Raw genomic sequence first — 19203 nt, 5'->3', positions numbered from 1 at the left:
TATATGCACTTTGTGGAAATCTACTCGTGGCTGAAGACGACGAAGAATTGTGCCTGCGTACTTTCTTCAACACTATCTGTTTTATTGCTTTTCCACCTTTTTTCAGAAATAACCTGATTAGCTAGTTGAAAAACTGTCTATTGCTAAACCATTTGCAATTATAGACAATTTATTTCTATATCAATGCACCTTCCATTTCATGGTGTATCCCCCATGTTGGGTCGCATTAGTTTAACACCGGTGTTCGGCACTTTGAACCATCGATTTCGGCATGCTGAACTTCTTTTTCGTGCACCCAGCATTTTCTAGTTGGTCCAGCCACTGAACCTTCAAAATCCATTTACATTTTCCCCTTTTGGCAATATAATATTTATCACGGAAAAATGCGCGAGGCAATGTGTGTGTGCTGCTAAGAAAATGCACTTGGCTGGCAAACTTGACAGAAGCGCATGCCCCTCGTGGTTACGCTACAGTAACAACAAAGCTCTGCGATCACAAAACCTTTGGAAGTCAAATATTAAATGTCAGCTTCGTAATCTGGCACCGTTGAGCAGTGATAACTGCCAAAGATTTACGCCAGCTATTGAATTCCATTGTGCGAGCAATTGAAGAGAGCTGTTGCTAGGGGTGAAAAAAAATTCATTCCACGAAAAATATTTCCGAATGTCCGTCGCATGTACAAAGCGTGGAGATGGCTTTCTAAGCCAGGTTTCAGCAGCTTTAGCTTCGCTTGTATTGTTACATACAGGGCCACCTATAGTGTCACTAGTCGCTCCTATGACAGAGGCGTCACGCGCGTAGTAGTGCGCACCTGCGCTTCAAAAAAATACGCGCGCATGAAACTGTCTTGCAGCCACACCTAAAGAGAATGAGGATGAGCTTAGAGTCCGAGGATGACTGCACGTCAGCTTCAAGGTTTATGGAGACAGTATTTCGCATCAGCCAGTGACATCTGCAGCAACTCATGGGTTTGTCTGGTTTACGACTTCAAGTTGTCTCCTCTGCCAGAAGTGTTTGAATGCTGACCTTTGCGCAAAATCTTACAGCTACTCTGGTTACGTGCGAGATCTCCACGTCACTGGGGCGCGTTGAGCTGTTGCCGGTTGCAGAGCTTCTCTTCACGACAAGAAAGCCACCGGAGCACATCTTTGCCATGACGGCACAGTAGTACGAAACGTTTCAAAAGTGCGTGCGATATCGTGCTTTCTTATAGCATTCGCGAAAATTAAAAAAAAATTATCCTTGGATGCATACATTATAATGCCAACATGTACCGAGTGAGGTGACTCATGGGAAGAGGTGGAACTCGACGAAATAGCCAAGCTCATTGGATATCTAGTTTAAAGAGGGATTATTCGCACCACGGGAATCCATCGTGGGATACCCGCAAGCTCTTATCGCTAGAATAACAAAGCAAAAACTAGGGGACCCTAAATAAGATTTCAACGCGACATCGACATCGTGTTGCTAGTGCGTGCTTCAGGCACTTAGTGCATGAAACCTCGATTGATATGTGGGGTTTAAAGTCCCAAAACCACCATGTGAATATGAGAGACGCTAGTGCATGAAACCTTTTCAAGTTTGGTATGCACTCACTCCTTGGTCTCAAGAGAATAGACGCATTAGCGTGTGTGCCTTTTGTTGTGGGGTACCGGCTTTCAACCATGGAGCTATTGTGAGAATTGTATATTTTGACGCCCATTGGCAATGAAAGCTTGTACCCCGTATTATTACTTCAAAATGTATTTTTCAAATTATCTTAAAATTGTATATTGTGAATTTTTGTGCGCTGAATATTTTTGAATATGTAGTCTTTTTTTTATTGCACTGTTTAACATTTGGCAACCAAAAATTTCATGCTTTTTACGTTTTTAACGCTGGCATTGGCGTCGGTGTGGCGTTGTTGGTTGTGAGCGAAAAACTATCATCTTATACGTGACCGAAAAGTCGATACTGATGCAAATGAACTGAATAAATGATAAGAAAAATTGGCCCCATATCTGCATGTAATCTGCAAATGTCGTCGAAAGACGATAGTATTGCGTGTGGAAAGTGTGAACAAAGCATTTATTTGATGTTCTGCGAAAGAAAATCAGTGAATGATATTCCGGAGGCGCTGCGTTAGAGTGTGTCGAGCGTGCAGCGGAGGCGAACGAGCGCATCAAGTGACCTCACACGTAAGACATGAGCGCCATCTGGCAGTTTCTTTTGGAAAACAAAGTGCGTGGCCGTGCGTGCCCATCTCAGAGGTGATAAGGTGTAAAACGCGAGGCGACGGGTAGGTGCCACCACCATCTCGTCCCAGCAAAGCGTTTGAAACACTCCCCGTTCCGTGCAAGCGTTGCATGGAGAGCGCAGCGTGATAAGCGCTACGGTCTTTAAAATTACTTATGTATGCGTTTTCTAGTAGGAGATGCATATGCGCATAATATCCGTGTTGTTATGGTGCCTCAGACATGCGCAATAATTGTTTTTAATTGACAATTGCACAAGCATGAGCGCTCAACCTTGAGCAACATTGGTGGTCGCTGCGAATGGGGTCAGCTGTTTCAAGTAACCGATGACGGTAAGAGTGGACAAACAGACAAAATTACATACATACAGATAGACAGACCAAAATGTTTGCTTCGAAGGTCCCCAAGAAAGACTATCGTCTTTAAAAACACTAGACCGGACTGTAGACCGAACCAGATTTATTCGGGTCCGAGTGGGGATCACACCCAGGTCGTTTGTGTGGTAAGTGGATGTTCTACTACACGGTCACGACTCTGCTTGTGAAAACTAAAGAACTTTATCTGCTTGGAGATGTAGTGAAAGTAGCTTTCATGCGTCACCAACACACGCGTGCAGTATATATGCTCCACAATGCAACATGAAATATTGCGGTAATAACGAATGGTCAGACGTGCATTTCCAAAGGGCGTCAGAATATGTGATTATCATACTGGCTCCATGATTGAAAGCCAGTCCCCCACTACAAAAGGCACACACGCTACTGCGTCTATTCCCTTAATGCCACGTAGTGGGTGCATAGCAAACTTGAACAGGTCTCATGCATTTAGTATAAGTACGCACTACGAACAGTAGGTTGCTATCGCATTGAACTCCTATAAGCGAAGCTTTCGGATCCCCAAATTTTTTTTCATTCTAAAATAGTCTTGTTGCTCGACTACATATAATTTTCGAAAGAGCAATTCCTTGAGGAAAACTTGCCTTGCTGCAATGCGTGGTGGAGTACTATGAGACCGGCAAAAAAAGAATTTTTCCGAGACATGTGAAAAATAACGCTCGCCGCGGTGGTCTAGTGGCTAAGGTACTGGGCTGCTGACCCGCAGGTTGCGAGTTCGAATCCCGGCTGCAGCGGCTGCATTTCCGACGGAGGCGGAAATGTTGTAGGCCCGTGTACTCAGATTTGGGTGCACGTTAAAGAGCCCCAGGAGGTCAACATTTCCGGAGCCCTCCACTACGGCATCTCTCATAATCATATGGTGGTTTTGGGACGTTAAACCCCACATATAAAAAAATCATTTGAAAAATAATAATTTTCGCGCGGTAAAGAAATAGCTCAGAAGGGTTAACCGATCAGCACACCATTTTGAAGTGGGGGTAATCACTAAACGACACACTCATTCCGCAATAGAAATTTCATTGTGATTGTTTGTTATTTTACATTTCTCTCGTGCTGCAATACGTAGGTTAACAGGGCTCCTCGTCCAGCATGAAGCTTTTATAGGGTATTTTCCCAAATGGTTTGCAAGCATCAGCGGCATTCTGTGGTAGAATACTCGACTGCCCTGCACGAAATCCTAGTGGGAATACCATTCAATCCTGGACATTCTTTATACATTTTCTTCGTCTCCATATATTAATATTTAATTTTGTAGGTTACGCCACCAACGGCGATGCTGACGGTCACGCCGCTCAACGCAGGAACGGATGCCGAAGAGCTGCGCTCTAAATGGCAGATCACAATCAAGCAATGCCGCGCGTTTGATGTTCGTAGTAGCCACCGCATGTTTCCGATGCATTAAGGTGCCCTTAGCTTCACAGTGTAAGCTTTTTTTGGCGGACATGCTCCTTCATTTCCAGTTTCTGTGTGGCATTTATGTTACCTCGTGATGAAACTTGTATTCTTAGGAAAAAACAGTACCGGGACCAGGCTATCGCACAATAAATGTATTCTTATCAGTTTTCAAGTTTCGGAGAGCCTAATTTGTCGCTCTTCGCAGATGACATTTCCGGGGAGGCAGGCAAGTATTACAGTGGTTATTCCACAATCTCGCGAGTCTTTCTCTTTTTTTTCATTCTGCTGCTTCAGCAGGCGAACAGGTCTATAAACCACGTCTTCACTTTCCGGACAACAAAAAAGGGTTCAGTTACATAGCATCAAAATGCCATGTAAGTACGATGTCAAAACAGCCACGTTATTTACGCTGAAGTTGTCCTCGTATATTCTCCTTATTTGTTTTTTCGCTCTGATTCTATACGTTCTCACTAAAACGCATTTTATTCTACCGAAAGAGCTGGAGTGATAGCCTAAAGTGAAAATGCGCTGCTACTGCGTGATCATCTTTGACTGCATCTCTTTCTGGACAGGTGGATCAAAAGAGAGGCAAATTGAAAAAAAATTTCTCTTGAACACTAATAACCCATACAATTTTCTTTGTTGCTCCAAGAGGCCTGACACACCAATACTGTAATCTGCTGGATTGTTATTGAACTAGTACAGTAACACTTGCACTAGCCCCCACTTTGCCTTTTTTTACACAAGGAAAGAACTTCGGTCTTGAGTGTAGGCATGAAGCGATATCTAGTACGTGTAACTTATGCATGAAATCGGAGGCCCCAACAATTTTGCCGTAGTATGTTTCGAATATCTTGTAAAAGCAACAGTACGATAAGAAAAAAAAAAGCAAATGTCTGCACACGACGTCTGGCTGCCACGTGTCAGCGCCACAACCATGGTTTTTTCGACGGTTGCAATAATTCATTTCGTTGAGTATCATCATCATCATCATTATTATTATTATTATTATTATTATTATTATTATTATTATTATTATCAGCCTCATCAGCCTGACTACGTCCACTGCAGGACAAAGGCCTCGCCCATGTTCCGCCAGTTAACCCTGTCCTGTGCCTGCTGCTGCCAATTTATACCCGCAAACTTCTTAATCTCATCTGCCCACTTAAACTTCTGTCTCCCCCTAACCCGCTTCCCTTCTCTGGGAATCCAGTTAGTTACCCTTAATGACTAGCGGTTATCCTGTCTACGCGCTACATGCCCGGCCCATGTCCATTTCCTCTTCTTTATTTCAACTATGATATCCGTAACCCCCGTTTGTCCCCTAATGCACTCCGCTCTCTTCTTGTCTCTAAGGTTACACCTACCATTTTTCTTTACATTGCTCGCTGCGTCGTCCTCAATTTAGGCTGAACCCTCTTTGTAAGTCTCCAGGTTTCTGCTCCGTAGCTAACTACCGGCAAGATACAGCTGTTATATACCTTCCTCTTGAGGGATAGTGGCAATCTACCTGTCATAATTTGAGAGTGGTTGCCAAATGTGCTCCAACCCATTATTATTATTCTAGTTACTTCAATCTCATGGTTCGGCTACGTGGTTATTACCTGCCCTAAGTAGACATAGTCTTTTGCATTTTGAAGTGCACTATTACACATCTCGACGGGCTGTTCTCTTCCGAGGTTGTCGTACATTACTTTCGTTTTTTGCAGAATAATTTTAATACCTATTTTTCTGCTCTCCTTGTCTAACTCCGTAATCATGTGTTGCAATTCGTCCCCTGAGTTACTCAGCAATGCTATGTCATCGGCGAAGTGCAGGTTAGTAAGGTACTCTCCATTAACTCGTTGAATATACAGCGCACTAGTTGCACTCTACCTTCTCATACTGGTGTTAGTTTGCTACAAATATTGATTCAGTTGCACAAGCAGTAAGTATTACGGATATGGTTAGGCTGACTTAATTAAGAAACGGTTCACCCCACCAGCTCGTTTTTCACCTTACCAGCTCGTTGGTGCTAATTCTAGATGTCTCGAGTTGACCTGTAGGGTAGTCAATTTGGCAAAACCATTGATTAGGAGGGCTTTATTTACTGTGGCGCAATCTCATCTTTATTATCTAATAAAATTTCATGGGGTTTAGTACAGAACGGAAAAAAATTGCTATCTGGCATATAGAATGTATCTGACCTTCCACGCGAAAGGACAGACACGCAGAGCCGTGGTATGTAAGAAAAAGCACCGCAACTAAAGAACACAGCGCAGGCACTGCTTGAGAGAAAAAGGCAAACAGGTCTATGCCGAAACGCTGGCTGTGTTCGCGATGTGGCGCTGTTTGCGCATAGCAAGCACTAACAAAAATAAACCTAAACGACTCGCACTCAAGCGAAGAAAATGGATCATGCGCATGTAGCGTATGCATAGCAACACCGGATCCTTGTGTGGACGCCAAGGCAGGCACCATCAGTTTTGCTCAGATTTCCACTCCACCTTCTGAAACCCACATGTGTCAGGGTGGGAGAACGTTCGGCGGGTCCTCTTGGTCGGGAGAATAAACAGTTGAATGCGATAGCCACCGGGCAATGTGCTCTCAATACATCGAAAAAAAACGAAGGGTATACGGCAAACTCTGGTGCTCCATCAAGCGAGATACCGGCCACAACAAGACTGCAAGCTATTGCTTGGAATATATTGTGTCCACAGCTGGTAGCGAGATAGAGTGCCAAGTGTCTGCACAAAATGAAAGAAGAAATGAACAAGAGATAGACAATGGCTGAAAGTAAAGTTTTGCTGGGGCCTACTAACATTACATGTGACATAAGTAAATATGTGAACTACCTGGCACTTAGTTTGGTTAGAACGGCATTAGCCTCTTATAAACTTGAAACAAGCCTGTTTAAATAAATATGCGAGTTCTTTACTCTAAGTTGAGGATGAGTGAGTGCTGCTGGTTGACTGAAAACAAATAAAATACCTATTTATTCCAGTAATATTGGAGCGATTATGAATGCAGCAAAGCAACAGAAATATTATAAGAAAAGTAAAGAGGTTAACGACTGCGTCAAGTTCGCCAACCTAAACGTGGGGAGAGCAAAATAAAGAAGTAAAACAGAGAGAAGAGATACACCTTGCACGCCACACGCACACTTCCACACAGTGCAGGGCTTAACTGGCGGTCACTCAGTGACGTTGCCCTCAGAAATTGTAGAAGAGCTCACGTGGCTTTCCGGAGTGTTGTACTTGAAGACAATACACCAAAGATCCTCGCTAGTGTCAATGGGTGATCATCCACTTTTTTGAAGGCACACTGGAGAGTCTGGCAATCTTGTTCAAAGTCGGGACAGCAACACAAGACGTACTCCAGAGTTCCTACACAGTCGTAGCTGTCAAACTTGAATGAGTCAGCCATACTAATGTTATAACTGAATAATTTGGTAAAGGCTACAACGACCCATTGCCGACACAGCGTTGTATCGTCACGTGATGAAGTCTATTGTGGCAGCTGTAGTTCGTGTAATTAAGCGAGGTTCTGTGGGTGAGAAATGGAGTTCAGTAAAAGATTTTAATGCGTAAGCGTAGAATTTCGCGCGATGTGGCGAAGGTATTTTGCAGCATCGACCCTTGAAAGGGGCACGAGCAGTGTGGGTGCTCCATTGTGGACACATCGCGAAGCGTTGTTGGCGAGGTGGTTACCGTTGATCTCATAATCACCGGGCAGGAACAAAGGACTGTGTCATGTTCTTTATTAGTGGCGCGGTGACTAATCTCATTGATTTCAGGCATCAACTTATGGTCGTTCCCGAGTCGTAAACTTCGCAATTTTTAAAGGACCACTTCGGAGTTGCAGAAAATAGTCTACGCACTGGAAGATTCTGGCTTAACAAACTCCATTGCAGCCAGAATGAAAGCGAGCTTGGAGCCCATAGTTGTCATGACGCGTAAGGTCTGGAACTTGACAATTATTGACCAGAATAGAACCAAAAATCCACTCGTTGAGCTTCCTGAGAGGGAACCGTTCACAGGATTATGAGTTTGGTTAGCATACAATCTATGCAAAATGTCCAATGATACCTTCTTGAGGACTGCAGATGACAAGCTAGACTTTTCGTATACTACCGGTACTTGAAGGTGCACAGGAAGTCATTGCAGGCACCTTTCCGGGCATAGTGGTATGGTTGCGCATGAAAAAATTCTGCAGATGAAATACTGGTTAGCTGAAACAACTCTGGAAAACATAGCAATATGTGCACGGAGTGTGTGGAAAGATATATATGTCGTATTCGGGTGGAATTTGGCAATGACAATGGTTGCACGCCTTCTTGGTGTTACCCAGGTATGCTGACAGGGCCGTAAAATGCAGTGCAACAACGAAGTGGTGCTAACGAGGCAGTTTCACAGTTGTTGGTTGGCATTCAGCATTTGAAGATAAACAAAATGCAGGTAGAATAACGCAGATGCTATAGAGTGTTAGTCCGGCCTTGTTGGTACATGTAGAGCTTCGGAAAAACACCGCTAAGGCTGGACACATGAAGAAGCGCTTGATATTGCTCGTACATGTGTCCCGTCCGAAACATATTATGCGAGCGAAAAAGACCTCTTTACATAAAATCCTTAAGCAACCAAAAAGCTACTTCAACTATATAACAAGGCTTCAGCGTTCCCGAAACTCGCGGTACACATTTCGAGTGGCAGAGAATTATCTTGAGGCCCGTGCACACAGATTTGGATGAGCAATAAAAAACCCAAGTGATCGACATTTCTGAAGCCCTCCAATACACCGTTTCATATATAATATTTCATGCATTTAGAACGTAAATTTCCAGCAATTATCAAAATAATGAGCCTTAGGCCTTTTTCACTAACTTGCATGCACCTTTGTCATCTGATTCAGCTGCACACTTTCGGCGCTTATATTCGGCTACATCAGTAGGAGAATCTTAGGCTGGTAGTGCATTGCAAATTGGTGCAAAAACACAATAACACAGGAACAACACAACATGTGTTCTCTGCTTCCGATGTCCTTGTGTTTTTTCATGCTAATTCACAGCGCAGTACCAACTAGCTCGGCTTTCTATACTTTTGTAGGGTGGTAGGATGACGCCAGGTTGACTCACTCAAGAACAGTACATAGCAACGTATTACTAAGCAAAATAAGCAATCTGCTCCACATAGCTCCACATATGCTAAATTTGGTATCACGTGATGTGAATACGTGACGAAGGTAAACGACACAATCAAAAATGATAATCATGACACGGAAGTCATGTACGGCATCATTTACCCACACCCCGTAATGTTGTGCTGATCTTAAAGTGACACATGAACATTTCATATCCGTGCTTCGCTTATCTTCGATTGCCACTGTACGTGGGATCTGCCAGTTTCTTTCTTTTCTCTCCCGCATGCAATGATACCAAGGCACAAAAATGCAATAAAAGTACCTAATAATAGAGGCACGCAAGAGGTCAGCATTGAAAAAAATTAAATTTCGCAACATATACGGCAAAGGCGCGATGTCGCTACTGCTTTCGATTGTGACGTCATATTTTATTTTCTTATTTTTTGTGTGGTTAGTTGTCTCCTCCTCACGTAGATGGCGACGTTGGCAACGAGCCGGCGAATACTGAATTCATGGGCTTTTATGGAAGTTACGCTATCAGTTTACTTATATACACCTTGCCCACTGTACGTGGCGCAAGAGGCACTCGACCAATGAGCGCTATCCATGGTGGCTCGGAAGAAAAAAGTCTAAAAAACTGGCCCTGTATCTGCATGCTTTATTGCAGATGTCCTCGAAAGACGATAGACTTTCGTCTTTAGAGAGAGAACGAAACGTATTCGATGTTCTGCGCGAGAAAATCGGTGAATTGTATTCTGCAGGCCCTATATTAGCCTCCTTGGGCACGCTAATCGCGAGCGCTATCTGGCAGTTGTCTCCGAAAAATAGGGAAGACGTGCGCACCTGTCTCGTAGGTGTTAAAGTGTAGCACGCAAAGCGACAGGCAGGTGCCACCACTGTTATAGTGAACTAGCTAATTTTACTATACCATCGTGTAGTCTTAGAAAAGTGTTGGAAACACTTGCCCTTTTGTGCATGGCGTTGCATTGTCAGCGCAGTGTGATAAATAGTATGGTCCTTAGAATTACTTATGCACACCTTCTCTAGAGTAAAGACGCCCATACAGAATACTGGCGTGTTGCTGTGGTGCCTCAGATTTGCGGATAAATGCTTTTCAATTGATAATTGCACTGGCAGAAACGCTTAAACTTGGGCAATATAGGTGGATGCGGTGGATGGGGTCAACCATTTAGAATTTGTTTACCTATCTCTTTGATTTCACTGCGGACAAACAGAGAAATGGACAGACAGACAGACAGACACAGACAGACAGACAGACACAGACAGACAGACAGACAGACAGACAGACAGACAGACAGACCAAAACTTTTGAGTCGAGGTACCGCAAGAAAGGCTATGGTATTTGAAAAGAATGGAACACTTTTTTCAATAGTACAAACAATGCCGTATGCAATCACTCCTTGCCTTTACATAAGTTCATTCATACATGAACTGGTCTGGCAGTCATCGAGTACGAGTGCTGCTTCGCGGCAACACAGGGGCGGCAGTATGGTTGGTAGGAGGACAAGCAGTTTCCACAAGTATGCTATTGTTGCTGCCAGGGAAGATGCCCAATCAAGTCACTGGTACTCACTGGTACTCACTGGTACTCACTGGCACTCACTGGAACACCATGATCATTGGTACTCTCAGGCACTCTGTTCACTCTACTCAAGTTTTCTGCATTGACGAACCTTTTGCGCTGTTGCACACGAAACTAAAAATGCAACATTAGACACAAATTTGAGCACTTTACCAGGAACCTGTTTAATAGTTTCTTCTCTGACAGATCTCACCATGACTGCATCTTTCACAGCAAAAGGTCTAGTCGCACCACGACGTTTGTTAGCAATGCTTCGTTCTTTTCATTTTATTTTTCATTGCTTGAGTCTTCAACAAAGATAGACGCGTTCGCTACTTCTAGCCGAGGAACAGTTCGCTAGGTGTCTTATTAGTAGACGAATCGGTTGTCATTCTCTAAGAAAAAAGAATATTATCAACTTGATGCTGCAAGCTTCTGCTGCATTCGGATTTTTCATCAACCAGTACTGATTTCAACAGTGTTTTTTCCACTTTATGTACAGCCTGCTCGGCTGCACCATAGGAGTGAAGGTTGTAGGGTGGAGTGAAAGTGTGCTTCACGACAATCGCGCGAATAAATTCTTGAAACACGGCGCATGCATACTGGGGACCATTGTCCGGGACCACTTAAACCAGTAGATCATAAGACGCGAACACTGAACGGACGACTTCAACTGTTTTCTGCGCAGTTGTACTGGACATTAGTTAAACTTTCAGCCATTTATAGTGTGAGTCAATCGGGACCCAAAAGGATTTTCTATCTTTTTCCGCGAGGTTCGTGTGTAAGCGCTCCTATTGTTGGAATACGACATCCATTGCGGCAATGGTGCGCCGCGGTATGGAAGCTCGGACACTGTCACAAATTTCGCATTTTTACACACTCCTCCAGGTCTTTGTCAATGTTAGGCCACCGCACAATTCCGCGAGCAATCGTAGTCATTTGGGTACTTTCAGGATGCTCTTCATGCAACAGGTAAGACGCTCAGTCGCAATGAATTGAGGATCACTATCCGGTTATCCCAAAGACGGCAGTCAATATCTAATGAAAGTTCGTACCTTCTCGAATGTATGACTCTAGAGGTTTGTCAACTGCTTTCGGCCATTTGTTCCATGTCATTTCATGCACTATTCTCAGCTCTCTGTCTTTATCTGCTTCTTTCGCTACTTCTTTAGCCGTCGGTGGTAACTCTGGAACGAGCGAAAAATAGTTTACAGCGTCTTGAGTAGGTAACCGCGGCGACGCTAACCTAGACAGCCCGTCAGCATTTTCATTCGAGCCACCCTTCTAGTACTCAATCGTATACTGATAACTGGCAAGCAGATTGCTCCAGCGGTGCATTCATGCTGCTGCAACAGAGCTTGCATGTTTTTTTGGGTCAAAATTGTAGGTGAACGGGTGATGACCTATGAAAATAGTAAACTGTCTGTCATACAGATATTCATAAAACTGCTGAAAGCCGAAAATGATTGCAAGCGCTTTTCTTTCAATGTGGCCGTAGTTTCTTTCAGCTGCATTTAGTGTTCGAGAAGCGTATACCACCGGTCTGTCTTCCCCATTTACCACGAGAGAGATAACGGCAGATACACACCATTCGCTGACGCGTTGTACGTTAGCTTTAGCGGTTTTGTTCGTCATACAGCTCGTGAACTCCGTCCCTACAGCGAAGTTTTGTTACGAAACCAATTATATGGACACTCTCGGCTGCATTTTGCCGTCTGCTTCTGCATCGACGTCGATGTTATGCACCGTATATGTATACGTATCTATATATATGAAAACTATATATATGAAAACGACCTCTGCGTCGTGAAAGCGAGGCGTTAATCACTGAGCCACCCCGGAAAACCTTCTTAGCCGTTCAGACGGCAAGCTATATTTATATCTACCACTTACCGCTGCCGTGTTTTCGACATTACCACAAAGGTGGAGCAATGACCGCACGTCGCTACATCGCGCAACAGTGCCCACTCTATTCACGCGTACTTAGCCCGGCTTAGAGAAGATGAGCTACGCTCCCTCGCGCGCCGTTATCTCGCGGTGGCGAGCAGGGTAGGATCGTACGCCTTGGCTGGCCTCGGGCTTTACGTGGAACAATTCTGCTGTAGTTATCGGGCGCACAAAGTTCACTAATTATTGCAGTCTCCGTTTGCGAAAAGCGCGCGCTTTTCAAACTCAGTAAAGTAAATGAGCGCTTATTCGCGTGCATCCGTACCTGTGAGTACGTTTCGTGCGTAATTTGTGCGTGAGAAACGCGCAGCACGTCTCGATCTGCTTTCTGCTCTGTGTGTGACCTTTCAAATTTTTGCTATCGCGTTCATTGCTTCGCCTTAGCGGCAGAGCTGTAACTTTTTGCAACATTGAAAACATTCTTTGCACTCCTGATTTGATTGATATGTGGTGTTTGACGTCCCAAAACCACCATATGATTATGAAAGATGCCGTAGTGGAGGGCTCCAGAGATTTCGACCATCTGGGATTCCTTAACGTGCACCCAAATCTGAGCACTCAGGCCTACAACGTTTCCGCCTCCATCAGAAATACAGCCGCTGCAGTCGGTATTCGATCCCGCGACCTGCGAGTCAGAAGCCGAGTACCTTAGTCACTAGACCACCGCAGCCGGGCTGCACTTCTGGGACCCATTTCATTGAATTTATTTCCTCGGCAGTGTGTGCAGTAGCTCTAGTGTTTCGGCCAGACACTGTAAGAAGTTAGCGTAAAAGTTAAACAGTCCTAAAAAAGTGAGTACCTCACCTACGTTCATAGGTTCCGGTGCTTTTAATGCGGCCTCTACTTTTTTGTCGTCTTCAGTCCTGCACTACTAATCTCATGCCCGAGATACTTAACGCTGCTCTAAAGAATTTGCATTTGTCGGCATTTGTGCAGATGCCGTGGTTCTTAATCTGCTCTATAACAAGCTCAGTATTTTCTGCGCATTGTTTTGAGTTCTTCTTGCAAACAGAACGTCGTTCAGATAGCACGCGGTCCCCGGAGTTCCTTTTATTCTTCATCCGTGGCCGACCTAAACAACGCAGGGGTGTTTTCCACACCATACGGAAGACGTCTGAATCAAAACAAGCCGAAGTGCGTGTTCACTAAGAATTTCTTGCGATCCTTGATCAAGCTCGAGTTGTACGTATGCTTCCGATAAATCTAAAACAGTTAAAACGGTACCTCTTGCTACCGTTGCAAAAATATTTTTAGGCAGGAAAGGCGGATAGTGATCTACTGTGAGATGGGGGTTCACAGTCAAGCGATAGTCACCGCAAAGTCTCACACTTTTGTGGCCTTTCAGCACCGCTGAAAGGGGCATCGCCCAGTGAATGTGCTGGACACGGTTGATAGTGTCAGCTTGTTCTAAATTTCTTAGCTCTGTTTCCACGATGTCAAGACGTGCGTAAGGCACTGGCCAGGCTATATCGCAAACTTGCAGGGCGGTTCCTTTGAAATATTTTATGACTCCGAATACTTTCTCAAACACTGCACTGTACTTTTGCTTCAAAGAAATTTCAGAAGTTTCAGTTGTCACTGTATTTGCCGACAATACATGTCGCCAGTTAAACTGAACTTGTGACAATTAATCCCAGCTCATTGAATTTGGCATGACATGGCCCTTCTCGTTTTGAGCAATGAAGAACCACTAATTGTAGTCCTTGCCTTCGTAGGTTACCCGGACATCAATTTGTGCAGTTACTGGCCAGGGACTTCCATTATAGGCTGTTAACCTTACGTTAGCCTTTTGCCAGTGGTTTTGCGGAAACAATTTCAGGACCTCACTTTTGCTCATCATTGAGACAGTAGCTCCTGTGTCAACCTGCATCTCTACCTGTATGCAGTCAATCACTACCCTTACCTTGTATGCCCCACCTTAGGCATCACTTCCACTCTAAACAACAGAGTTTCATCACGAGTAGCTTGTACATTTGTCATATATCTAATTTTAGTTCTGCACGTTTCGCTAAGTGTCCTGTTTTCGAGCATATATAGCACTTGTTAAACAAATGCGGATACGTCTTCGTGATATGTGAGCTATGACATCTAGTACAGGTACCATTGGTCCTTTGAGGCGTAAAATTATTTTTACCTGTTACCGAAGATCCCAGTTGACGTCGTCTTCAGTGGCACTGGCGCTGTTGGTCACCTCGTGGCTACGGACATCATTGTTCTGTGCTTCCACTGCTTCTATTCATAGCGCTACACTGTAAGCTTTCTTGAAGGTGAGGTCGTTGTCTTCCATCGCGAAGAGCTTGCAGTGGATGGCGTCGTTTCGTAATCTCACATTGAGGTGGTCCCGAATTGCTTTTTCAAGAAACGTGCCGAAGTTTCACGTGGCTGCCATCTTCCTGAGTTCCACAAAAAAGTCACTGGTGCCTTCACCTGAGTGCTGGTCGCTCCAGTTGAACTTGTACAGTTCCACTACTACTGAATGCTTGGGCGTGTAGTGGTTTCGCAGGGTCTTCACAGTATTCTCGTAGCTGGCTTCTACGGGAGTTCTCGGCGAAGGCAGATTTTACCTCTTCAATAAGCGTCAAGAACACTTGCTGCTTCGTTTCCTTGCCTATATTGTTGGCAGTAGCGAATGCCTCGAAGGGTTGCACGTAGATGTCGAGGTCACCCTTCTGCGGTGAAACCTCCGGCAGGCGAACAACACCACTGCTCGCCGTGTTAGTGAGCTTTAAATCCGTAGCACTATTTCCAACCTTGTCACCATTTTTGCAGCTTGACCCAGGAAGACGGAAACCAGGTGAACTTGACAGCAGGGGCTTACTGCTTTTTTCGAAAAGGATCGAAACAGTACAAGGATGTGAGCATAAGACAAACGGTACAGATAACTTCCAGGTTTTTTATAGCGTTGGCCAGGACGTTACATCATTAACACGTGGACAGGCACGCAGGCACGCAGTAGTGGCTGCACCGATCTTATCACAGATAGCATCCAGCTTGCACGAAGCTGAATGGCGTCATACATTTCATTATTAATATGTACCAAGCACACGTGTTCTTGCTTTCAACAACTTTCAGGCTGCAAAGTGGTTCAACATGCATGAAAGAAGCAAGTTTTAAAATGCTCTTTTAAGCGCTTGTCAGTAGCCAAATTACGGAAGTGCACTTTGCACAGATGGCTCGAGGCAAAGAAAAATTGAAATGGAACAGCCCGACCACGCAACTATAAAAACAAGTGCTAGGACTCATTAAGAACGCAAGGACGGAAAGACTCATAGACAGCGTTCACAAAACAGTTGAGGCGCAAGGCGTACACAGTATGAATTGCTCTCTAAAACCAAGACTTGTAGATGTATGCTAGAGAAACTGTGCAGCTATGTTCGAAGGCATGTGGCCAAATGTGGTATTTCTTGAGACATGTGGGCTAAGTTCAGTCACAACATTACCGCGAAAACTACACTCTGCACAACAGAAAGGAAGTGGGCAAACCAGATTGAAACTAGATTTAAAGAGCTTTAGAGACAACAGGGAAGTGGTTCTCAAAGACGCCAGTTGTTACAAACACAAAAATATTTCTTCACACTTGTATTTATCCACAGTGAAGAAGGCGGGGCAGTTGCGCCAGTTAACACGACACGCATTGAATGTGCAGAAGAGCCAAGTCATAAGGTCATAGAACAAACTGACACTTATTAGATAATCAGCGTTTTATAAACGGCAGTGAGAAGCTTTGCAAATAGCAGAACTTACCCTGAGGTACTGCGCATTTTTATAACAGGCAAGATAACCCGGGTCGAGAAATGCGTTTCCATTCTATACATTCTAGGGGTCCCAGACAACACGTCTGAGCCCACGGAATAGGTCAAACTCAAATAGGCAGCAGGGAACATTATCCGAGGAGGGCTCACTTTCCTAGTTATCAAAGAGGTTGATCTTTCGTCAGACCCGGTTAATGCGCGGAATTGGAAGGGCATACATACTGCATTAGATTACCTTTAAAACATTATAAACTATGGAGGCATTTCACCCAGCGCTTCGCTGTATATTCCGCAAGTAACAGTCTTTCCATTGGCGACAATTACAAGCGAATTCAAGCAAAAGTCTGGCGTGATTAGACGCTATTATTGTCGTATCGCCTTAAAGGTACACGCAGGGCTTATTCAACGTACAAGTAGAGGAGCAGGGCTCTTGGTAGATGCGTCGCTTGGAGGTGCTTTTGATAGGGTATAGTGCTTGCACGTTAGCGGCCTGTGCCTTTGCATATGTACCTCACCTACTCCTACATTTGTGACGATTACCTCCCTCGCACTTCGAGTTAGGTGTAAGAAAAACCAAGAAAAAGAAGCAGCTTATACAGTGCATAAGGAAGAGAAAGGTGAAATGCTAAGCACACCTACTTAATGAACAATAAAACGGTGTCAGTATGCAGCCGGGAAATACAACTGAACGACACGAGCCATAACGAACGCGCAAAATAAGGCTTCATGCGCATGACATAAATTATGTTGTAGCTCGGTTGTTTTTATTGTACTATTGTTCACGTTCCGTTGTACGCAACCAATTTGTAGTACACGTCACTCACGTGGCGCAGCGCTTCATACGTTCCGAAGTACTACAGGCTTAGCAGATTTTTCTAAAGGCTCCACGAGGATAAAAAGGGGTGCGCACTCAAACTAGATCTTTTGGACTGCAGGGTACGTCACGGTGGCTGTTGCAGCAGCGTCGTGCATCTGCTTGTCGCTGTACACATATGTTCAGCCGTGCGTGCTCTCTTGCTTCGTCGGTACGCTCAGCGAATTCTTCGGCGCCAGTTAACTGATCAGCGTCTATAAAAGTAAGCATACAGTCTAATATCGTCTGAACTTCGCTGCCGTCGAACTTCGGGCCCAGGCAATGTGCTCTGAATACATAGAAAAAACACAGGGTATATGAATAAATCGAGTGCTCCATCAAGCGAGATACCGGACACAACAAGGCTTGACGCCACAGCTTGGAATGTTTTAGGTGAGCAGCTGCTAGCGAGGCACAGGACCAAGTGAGCGCACAGGATGGAAAAAGGTATGAAGAGGAGATGGACAATAACTGAACGCAAAATTTTGCTGGGGCCGAATAATATTATATGTGACATAGGTAAATACTTGAAGTACCTGACACTTACTTTGCTTAGAACGGCATCAGCCTCTCAAAAACTTGGAAAAAGCCAGGTTAACTCCAAACGCGAGTTCTTTACTCTAAGTTGAAGAAGAGTGAGTGCTACTGGTGGACTAAAAACTAATAAAATACCTATTTGAACCCAGTATTATTGCAGCGTATATTAATGCAATAAAGCGACAAAAGGAGTATAAGAAAAGTAGAAAGGTTAGCTAAAATGCGAAGATTTGGCCACCCTACACGGGGGGAGAATGAAACAAGGAAGTGAAAGAGAGATCTGAGATACACCTTGCACACTGCAAGCACATCATCCACATAGTGCAGGGTTTAACTGGCGGTTGCTCAGTGATGTTGCCCTCAGAAATTGTAGAAGGGCTCGCGTGGCTTTCTGGGGTGTTGTACTCGAAGTCAATACACCCAAGATCCTTGCCAGTGTAAAGTGGCGATCACCCAGTATTCTTAAGGCGCACTGGAAAGTCTTGCAATCTTGTTCAAAGTCGGGACAGTTACACAAAAGAGGACGTTTCTACACAGTCGTAGCTGTCAAACTTGAATGAGTCAGCCATAGCAATGTTATAAATAAATGAGGTGGTAGTGGCTACACCGACCCACAGCCGACACAGTATTGTAGTGTCACGTGAGGCAGTCTATTGTGGCAGCTGTAGTTCGAGTAATTAGGCGAGGTTCTGTGGGTGACAAATGGATTTTCGTGTAAGATTTTAATGCATAGGCGTGGAATTTAGCGCGATATGGCGAAGTTATTTTGCAGCATCGACGCTTGAAAGGGGCATGAAGAGTACGGGTGCTCCATTGTGGACACATTGGGAAGCGTTGCCGGTGAGGTGGTTACTGTTGATCCCATAATCACCCGGCAGAATAAAGGACTCTGTCATGTCCTTGGTTAGTGGCATGATGACTAATTTGATTGATTTCACTGCAACAACTGAAGATCGTTCCCGCGTCGTAAACTTCGCACACCTCAAAGAACCGCCTTGGAGTCGCACAAAATAGCCCACTTACCAGAAGATTCTGGCATAACAAATTTCATTGCAGCAAGAAAGGAAGCGAGCTTTGAGCCCAGATGTCATGACGTGCGAGGTCTGGAACTTGACAATCATTGACCAGAAATGGAACTAAAAATGAGCCCCTTGAGCTTCCCGAGAGGGAATCGTTCACATGATTATGAGTTTGGTTAGCATACGATATATGCAAAACGTCCATTGATATTTGCTTGAGGGCTGCAGATAACAGGCTAGACGTTTTGTATATTACTGGTACTTGAATGGCACAGGAGGTTATTGCAGGCATCACTCTGGGCATAGCGGTATGGTTGCGCATGAAAAAAAATCTGGAAATGAAATACTGGTTAGCTGACACAACTCTAGAAAAG

The 19203-nt window shown here is 44.5% G+C and overlaps 1 long non-coding RNA gene across 1 annotated transcript in view; it reads right to left on the bottom strand.

The window, feature by feature from the left end:
• Positions 1-15496, bottom strand: part of LOC142814043 (uncharacterized) — an 83379-nt gene extending 67883 nt beyond the window's left edge. Inside the window, exon 1 of the long non-coding RNA XR_012894786.1 lies at positions 14803-15496. This is a non-coding gene — a long non-coding RNA (uncharacterized LOC142814043). The remainder of the gene's footprint in view (positions 1-14802) is intronic.
• Between the last annotated feature and the right edge of the window lie 3707 nt (positions 15497-19203).

Source organism: Rhipicephalus microplus, chromosome 4 (assembly GCF_043290135.1).
Source record: "Rhipicephalus microplus isolate Deutch F79 chromosome 4, USDA_Rmic, whole genome shotgun sequence".
Taxonomy (NCBI): domain Eukaryota; kingdom Metazoa; phylum Arthropoda; class Arachnida; order Ixodida; family Ixodidae; genus Rhipicephalus; species Rhipicephalus microplus.
The sequence above is the reverse complement of the archived record's forward strand: the minus strand, read 5'-3'. Positions and strand labels throughout refer to the sequence as shown.